Below are 7,500 nucleotides of genomic sequence, written 5' to 3'. Positions count from 1 at the left end.
GAGGTCTGTTTCCCCGTACAAGGGAGGTAAGCAGTAAGAGCAGGCGCTTACTTGCATCCATTCCATTTACACATTTTGTTTTCATCTTATCTTAGCTCCTCAAGGATGAAAGGCCAACCGTGTCTCCTCCACAGAGTCAGAAGCAATGAAGGAAGGCACAGCAAATCCAAAGCAGGCCTAGCAGCCTCATTTACATATGTTATCAAGAACAGAATGTATGAGAAATATTATCAAAATAAAGGGGTTGATTGAATGAGGCTGAGATGAACTAAATGACTTTCTCCTAACGAGGGTGAAATGCGGAAATGAACGAAATAGTCTGGCGTTAGCAAGAATTGAACGAAACTTTCCAGTTTGTACGAAAGGTAAAAAGAAGGAAACAACAGGAAGAGAACAACAGATAAAGACGAATAGAACTGAATGAAAGAAAGAAAAATTAGGAAAAAAGGAAAAGAAAGTGAAGTAATTGTTGTCCAAAGTGGATGATGAAGAGAGAGAGAACAAGGAATACAAAAGGAAGAGAGTACGAAAAGAAATGAAATGAAACAAATAAAAGAAATTTAGGAAAACAAGAAAAAAAATGTGAGGCAAAGGAATTGATGTGTGAAGTAAATAGTGATAATGTTAAAAGAAAAGGAAATAAAAGCGATTGAATTAGAAAATATACAGTAGATAGACTGCGAGAACTAAACAAATAGAATAGAGTGAGATGAAATAGAATAAAATAGAATAAAATATATCAAAATAAAACAAAAACAAAATAAGATAAATTGAAATAAAATAAATGGATAAAGACATTCGAGTAAGCCTTAAAAAGAAAGAAAAAAAATATAATAGATTAAAACTAACAGATACAAAACGATAGATAATGAAACAATATGAAATACAATAAAATAAAAATGAAATCAAGATAAATAAAGTGAAGGAAATCAAAACAAAATAAATCTATAAAAACATTCGAATGAAAATGAAAAAAGTAAACAAAAACAAAGATTAAATATTAAAGAGAAGAAAATTAAGGATACTAACAGAATCGGCAACAAAAGAAAATGCGAATGAAAAGGAGACAATAAAATGAAAAAAAAATAGAGTTAACAAGTGTGAGACACGAGAGGGGAGGAATAAAGAGAACGAGACAATGATCTCAAAAAGGGAAAAGCAGAGAACAGAAGAGAATAGAAACGAACAGGAAGGAGAAAACGCGCATGAAAGTAATTAGCAAGACGAAGAGGAAGAATACTAAAAGAGATCGTTACCTTTGCCACTTTGTAATGGTGCATTCCTTGTTCATTTTTGTTCTCTAGAACAGAAGAACACATTGTTCTTCTTAGGGGATTGGGACTGCGACCTGCTGGATAATGTCGCCGTGTGTTAATTAGAGGGGAAATCTAGAATGGCGAAAGGTTTAACACAGAATCATATAGAATTTGGTCAAGCTAATCTAATCTAACCTTACCTAACCTAACCTAATCTAAGCTAACCAAACCTAACCTAACCTAACCTAACCTAACCCAACCTAACCTAACCTAACCTAACCCAACCCAACCCAACCCAACCCAACCTTAACTTAACTTAACTTAACTTAACTTAACTTAACTTAACTTAACTTAACTTAACTTAACTTAACTTAACTTAACTTAACTTAACTTAACCTAACCTAACCTAACCTAACCTGAACCAAAACCAGAACATGAACATGAACGTGAACGCGAACACGAACACGAATACGAATATGAACATGAATATGAACATGAATATGAATCAGAATATAAACATGAACATGAACACGAACATGAAATAGGATATGAACATGAACACGAACATGAATTAGAACATGAACACGAACATAAACATGAACATGAACATGACCTGGAACCAAAACTTAACTATACGTAACCTAACCTTAGTCTAACCTAACATAATCTAACTTAACGTAATCTAAGCTAACTTAATCTAACCTCACTTAATCTAACGGAACTTAAACTAACCTGATCTAACCTATCCTAGACTAACCTAACCTAACTTATCGTAAAACAACCTATTCTAGTCCGACCCGAACCTGACCCAGCCTGACCTAATCGGACCTAAACTATCCAAAATCGGAATTTGCGTTGTATGACTCATGCCTTTTTCCTCGCTTCTGCTAGACAATTTTATTCATAAAATTAAATCCCATTTCACAATAAGATATCAAATCCCCATTTGTATTTACGGTGACGCCAAGTGATTTTATTCATCTGGGGCAACCCTACTCCGGAGGGAAAGGTTTAGATAAGCTAAATTAAGTAGATAATGGATGATAATGAATGGGGTCGAGAGAAAGTGCAGGGCGAGATTAAAGAAACTTAATTAGGATTTAATTAGGAAGGGATTAAAGGAGAGGAAGATTATTCCCTTATCGTCAGCTTCAGAGAAAGAGGAAAGAGGAAATAGGTTGCAAAACTAGTCAAGTTAACCCTTCAATGACAAGAGAGTCTTTGAAGCTGAATAAAATTCTGAAATGTCAAATGAAATTGAAAAAAAATATCAACACATGAAAAGGAATAGAAATAATGCGCGAAAGATACATGAAATAAATTTAAAAAGAAATAAAGGTAGGGCATTTTCATACAAAAATAATTATGCACACACAAACACACACACACACACACACACACACACACACACACACACACACACACACACACACACACACACACACACACACACACACACACACACACACATCTCGTGGCGCTGTGGTTAGAGTTCTCGTCTGCCACTACATCGGTCCGGGTTCGACTCCCGCCCAGGACTAAAATAAGTTCAGTATCACTTTGCTGCGGGGCGTTACTCCACCTATCGTAGGGGGGGAGTTGGGTGTGTGTGTGCGTGTAAGGTCACAGTATTACCCTAGATCGGTCATACGATCTGTGAGCTCTCAACCGGGAGGTTAATAACTGTCGATCACGAAGTCCAACACATGATCGAAGACCATGGTGAATACACACACACACACACACACACACACACACACACACACACACACACACACACACACACACACACACACACACACACACACACATATATATATATATATATATATATATATATATATATATATATATATATATATATACTATCTTTTCTCCGACCGTGACAAAAAAATTAATTTCAGGACTAATATGTTCACTTACCTTCAAAAGTGTTGTTGATAAATTGTGTCAATAGAATATTCAAAATACACACGTCCTTAGTAATTTTTCATCCAAATCTCCTTATCAAATTCTATTGCAGATAACGAAGTAAATATTTTCCTACTGTCCCGCTGTCTTGCTGTCTCTCTGTCTCTGTCTCTCTTTGTCTCTGTCCTTCTGCCTGCCTCTGTCTGTCCCTGTATCCCTTTCCGTCTCCGTCCCTGTCACTATCTCTGCCTCTGCCTCTGTCTCTGTATCATTTTCCGTCTTCGTCTCTGTCTCTGCCTGTCTCTACCTCTGTTTCTGTTTCTGTATCTTTTTCCGTCTCTGTCTCTACCTCTGTCTCTGTCTCTGTTTCTGTCTGTCTCTGTTTTTGTCATTGTCTCTGTCTGTCTCTGTCTGTTGGCCTCTGACAATCTGCCTATCTGTCTGCCTCTGTCTGTCTATCGGTCTGCCTCTGTCTGTCTATCTGTACCTGTCTGTACCTCCGTCTGTGTCTCTCTCTTTCCGCACATTTTTGTTCCACCAAACTTCATTTGCCAAAGTTTCTGACCTCAAGTCTGAAGGAACCAATAGTACCAGTAGACACAGTAGATAAGAGGAGAAAGACAACAAAATATGCTTTGGAGAGGTACTGGAATGGCGATCTGAATAAGAAATAAGAAGAAATATAGGAAAACAGAGAGAAGGAAGGTAAAGAGGAAGAGGAGGAGAAGGAATCGTTAGAAATTGTGGAAATAGAGGAAAGGAGGAGGAATAGGAGGAAGAGAAAGAGGAAAAGGGAGAGGAAAAGGAAATTAGAAAATTAAGAAAAATAGTGTTGAAGGATGAGGAAGCAAGATGAAGGAAAAGGAATTGAAAAAGAAGTAAGAAAAACAGGTGGAGGAGTAGAAAAAGAAAATGGATAAGAATAATGTTGGAAAACAAGAAGAAGGGAAGACAAAAAGGAAAAAGGAGGAAGAAAGATGAAGAAAATTTTAATTATAAAAAAGAAAAATAGGAAAAAGAAGGAAGAAAATTTGAATTATTTGGAAGTAGAGAATTTGGGGAAGGAAATGAGAAGGGAAAGAGGAAGAGGAAAAAGGAGGCGAAATATTAGAATAATGATAAAAGGATTCGAGAAGAGGAAGGAAAAGAAGAAGAAAGAAGAAATTGAAAGAAAATAGGAAAAAAATAGAGGGGATATAGAGGAGATGAAAAAGGAGTAAAAAGAGAAATAGAATGTGGTGAAAAATAGGAAGAAGAGGAAAAGGAGGAAGAGGAGGAGGAGAACTAATAAAAGGAAAAAAGAAGAAAAGAAATAGGAAGAGAAGAACTCCAAAGAAGAAAAGAATGGAAAAGAAAATGAAGGCAAGAAAGAGAAAAGAGGAAGAAGAAATTAACAGAAGAGAAAAACGAGGAGTCGGAAGCGTAGGAAGAGGAGGAGGAGGAAGAAGAGGAAGAGGAAGATAACGTGGAGGAGGAGGAAGAAGAGGAAGAGGAAGATAACGTGGAGGAGGAGGAGGAGGAAGAAGAGGAAGAGGAAGACAACGTAGAGGAGGAACTTAAAGAAGAGGAACAGGAGGAGGTTGAGGAAGAGGAAGCGTGGTAAGAGCGAGTAAAACGAGATAAAACGCGAAGAAGAAGAAGAAGAGACGTAGACTGACAGAGTCTGGAAGCGCAAAAGCGTCACGAAATCTTCCGGGTTTCAGAGTCTGCCACGGCATTGGCCGCCTCTTCTCTGCCTTGGTCTCCGTCGCCCAACTGTGACATGGACGGCTTATGCGGGTACGAGTATGGATACTTGACTGTGTGGATGATTATGTGCATGTGAGGGTACGCTTGCGAGCGAGCGCGCGCGTGTGTGTATGTGTGTGTGTGTGCGTGTGATTCACTATGGTCTTGGATCGCGTGTTGGACTTGTGATCGACAGATATTTCCCTCCCGGAAGAGAGCTCAGAGCTCATACAGTATATGACCGATCTATGGGTCATATACTCGTGTATATATATATATATATATAATATATATATATAAATATATATATATATATATATATATATATATAATATATATATATAAATATATTGTGTGTATGCGTGTGTGTGTGTGTGTGCGCGTGTGTGTATGTGCGTGTGTGCGTGTGTGCGTGTGTGTGTGTGTGTGTGTGTGTGTGCGTGTGTGTATGTGTGTGTGCGCGTGTGTGTATGTGTGTGTTTGTGTATGTGTGCGTGTGTGTAGGGGGCATATGTGTAAGTGTGTGTGTAATTCACCATGGTCTTGGACCACGTACTGGACTCGTGATCGACAGCTACTACCCTCCTGGAGGAGAGCTCAGAGCTCATGTATGACCGATCTATGGGTAATGTTGTGACCTTACACTCACACTCACACCCAACTCCCCGCTCACGAGAGTTGGAATAACAACTCACAGCGCAGCGATACTGAAATTATTTCAGCCCTGGGCGGGATTCGAACTCGGACCGCTGAGTTAGCAGTTACGAAAGCTATCACTGCACCGTCCAGCCGCGTATGTGTGTGTTTGTATATGTGTGTGTGTGTGTGTGTGTGTGTGTGTGTGTGTGTGTGTTTATATTTGTATGTGTGTATTTGCAATTGTATAAGTGCGTGTGTATATGTGTACATTGTGTTTGTATATGTGTATGAACAGTGTGTATGCGTCTGTGTATGCATATCTTCATGTACGTGAGTAAATATTTGTGGGTGTATGTTTATATGCACATGTATGTGCATATATGTATTTATATCTGCGAGTGTGCATATACAGTACATGCGCGAGTGTATGCGTGCGTACGTGCGTGCGTATTTCCCCGAGTTTTTTCAATAACGAGTGATTTGCGGTCATACCATTAGAGGTATTTCACTCACAGCTTTATACATTGCACTATTAAGACAATGTAATCTTGTATGTCATGTGAGTTGTACAGACAGGCAGACATTTGAGCACAGGTGAGGAACACTTCACAATGAAATAGGAAGACTAATGGAGTGAAGGAAAAAAAGTGAGAAAAAAAAGGAACTGAGGAGAAATAGTGAAGAAGTTAGAGAAGCAAAGATAGACGAGTCTGTAATGTATCAAAGAGAATAGAGAAGAAACGAAAATAAAATATCTAGTAAAGTAAAAAGAAAATGAACAAAGAGGAAAAAAGACAGAGAAAAGGTGGGATACATTGGGAGAAATCACGAAAAGAGGAAAAGAAGATGCGAGATAAAAGAAAAGGAAAAGAGTATTAGGGAGGATAAGAAAAAGAGGACAGACTAAGAAGTAAGGAAGAGGGACACATTGTCGTATATTCCAGCATGTTTGTTCAAAGCCTTGAATGTTTAATTTTTTTTTTTTTTAGGACATTTCCCCTCCTCCGCTTATGTCTGTTGATGCACGTATTTCGCGTGTGCGTATTTTCTCCTTGTTTTGTCGTACACATGTACACACATACAAATTTCGTTCTTCCTTGTATATACACTTGCCTCTGATTCGCCTTACTTAATGCAAATTGTGTTTGCAAAATGTGAATAAACTTGTAAAGAAACACGGGTTTATAAATGCAAGTTCGCTTATATGCATGTATAAACAAGTGTATGTTTGTATGCACATGAACTTGCATATATGTGTGTATGACTGCGAGTGTGTGTATTCATGCGTGAGTATGTTAGTGTGTACAAATGTCCTTGGATAATTATTTGCACATGATTTTGAACAAGAGTATTATCTCTGAGTAAAACTTTATTAAATATGAGTTTGAATGGAAATTGTGTTCTGACGTACAGAAACAATATATCAAATTAAAACCATTGCAATCTTTCTTGACTTTTTCAATAGTCTCTTTGCTTTGTCCATAATAATAAAAAATGATACGTGTAACTGTGAAATAATGTTGATCGTCAGGAAATGAATAAATGTATGAGTAAATGAATAATTCAGTAAACGAATAGGTGAATAAGTGAATATGTAAACAACTGAACAAGTGAATAAATGAATAAGTGAGTGAATGAGTTGGTGAATAAATAAGTAAATGATTATATGATTATCAGGCGTTCGTTTTGAACAAACGATTAAATGTTTGTTTTTTGCCATCTCAACGAATACTATTTAACCTCACTAAAGGCTTGACAATAAACAAACAAGAAAACAGTTTCAAGCCATTGCAAAGTATGAAGACACCAATTTTGTTTTATCTATTCATTTATTAACTTCTTTATTTAGCTATCTATTTATCTAATTATTTATTTATTTACCTACTAATTTTTCTTACTTTCTATTGCTAGAATCATCCATTGTATTATTCTACACTCTAGCAAGACACAATTAAATTATCTATTT

Source organism: Oratosquilla oratoria, chromosome 1 (assembly GCF_046742065.1).
Source record: "Oratosquilla oratoria isolate Oo_2021 chromosome 1, ASM4674206v1, whole genome shotgun sequence".
Classification (NCBI taxonomy): domain Eukaryota; kingdom Metazoa; phylum Arthropoda; class Malacostraca; order Stomatopoda; family Squillidae; genus Oratosquilla; species Oratosquilla oratoria.
Note: the sequence above shows the minus strand (reverse complement) of the source record.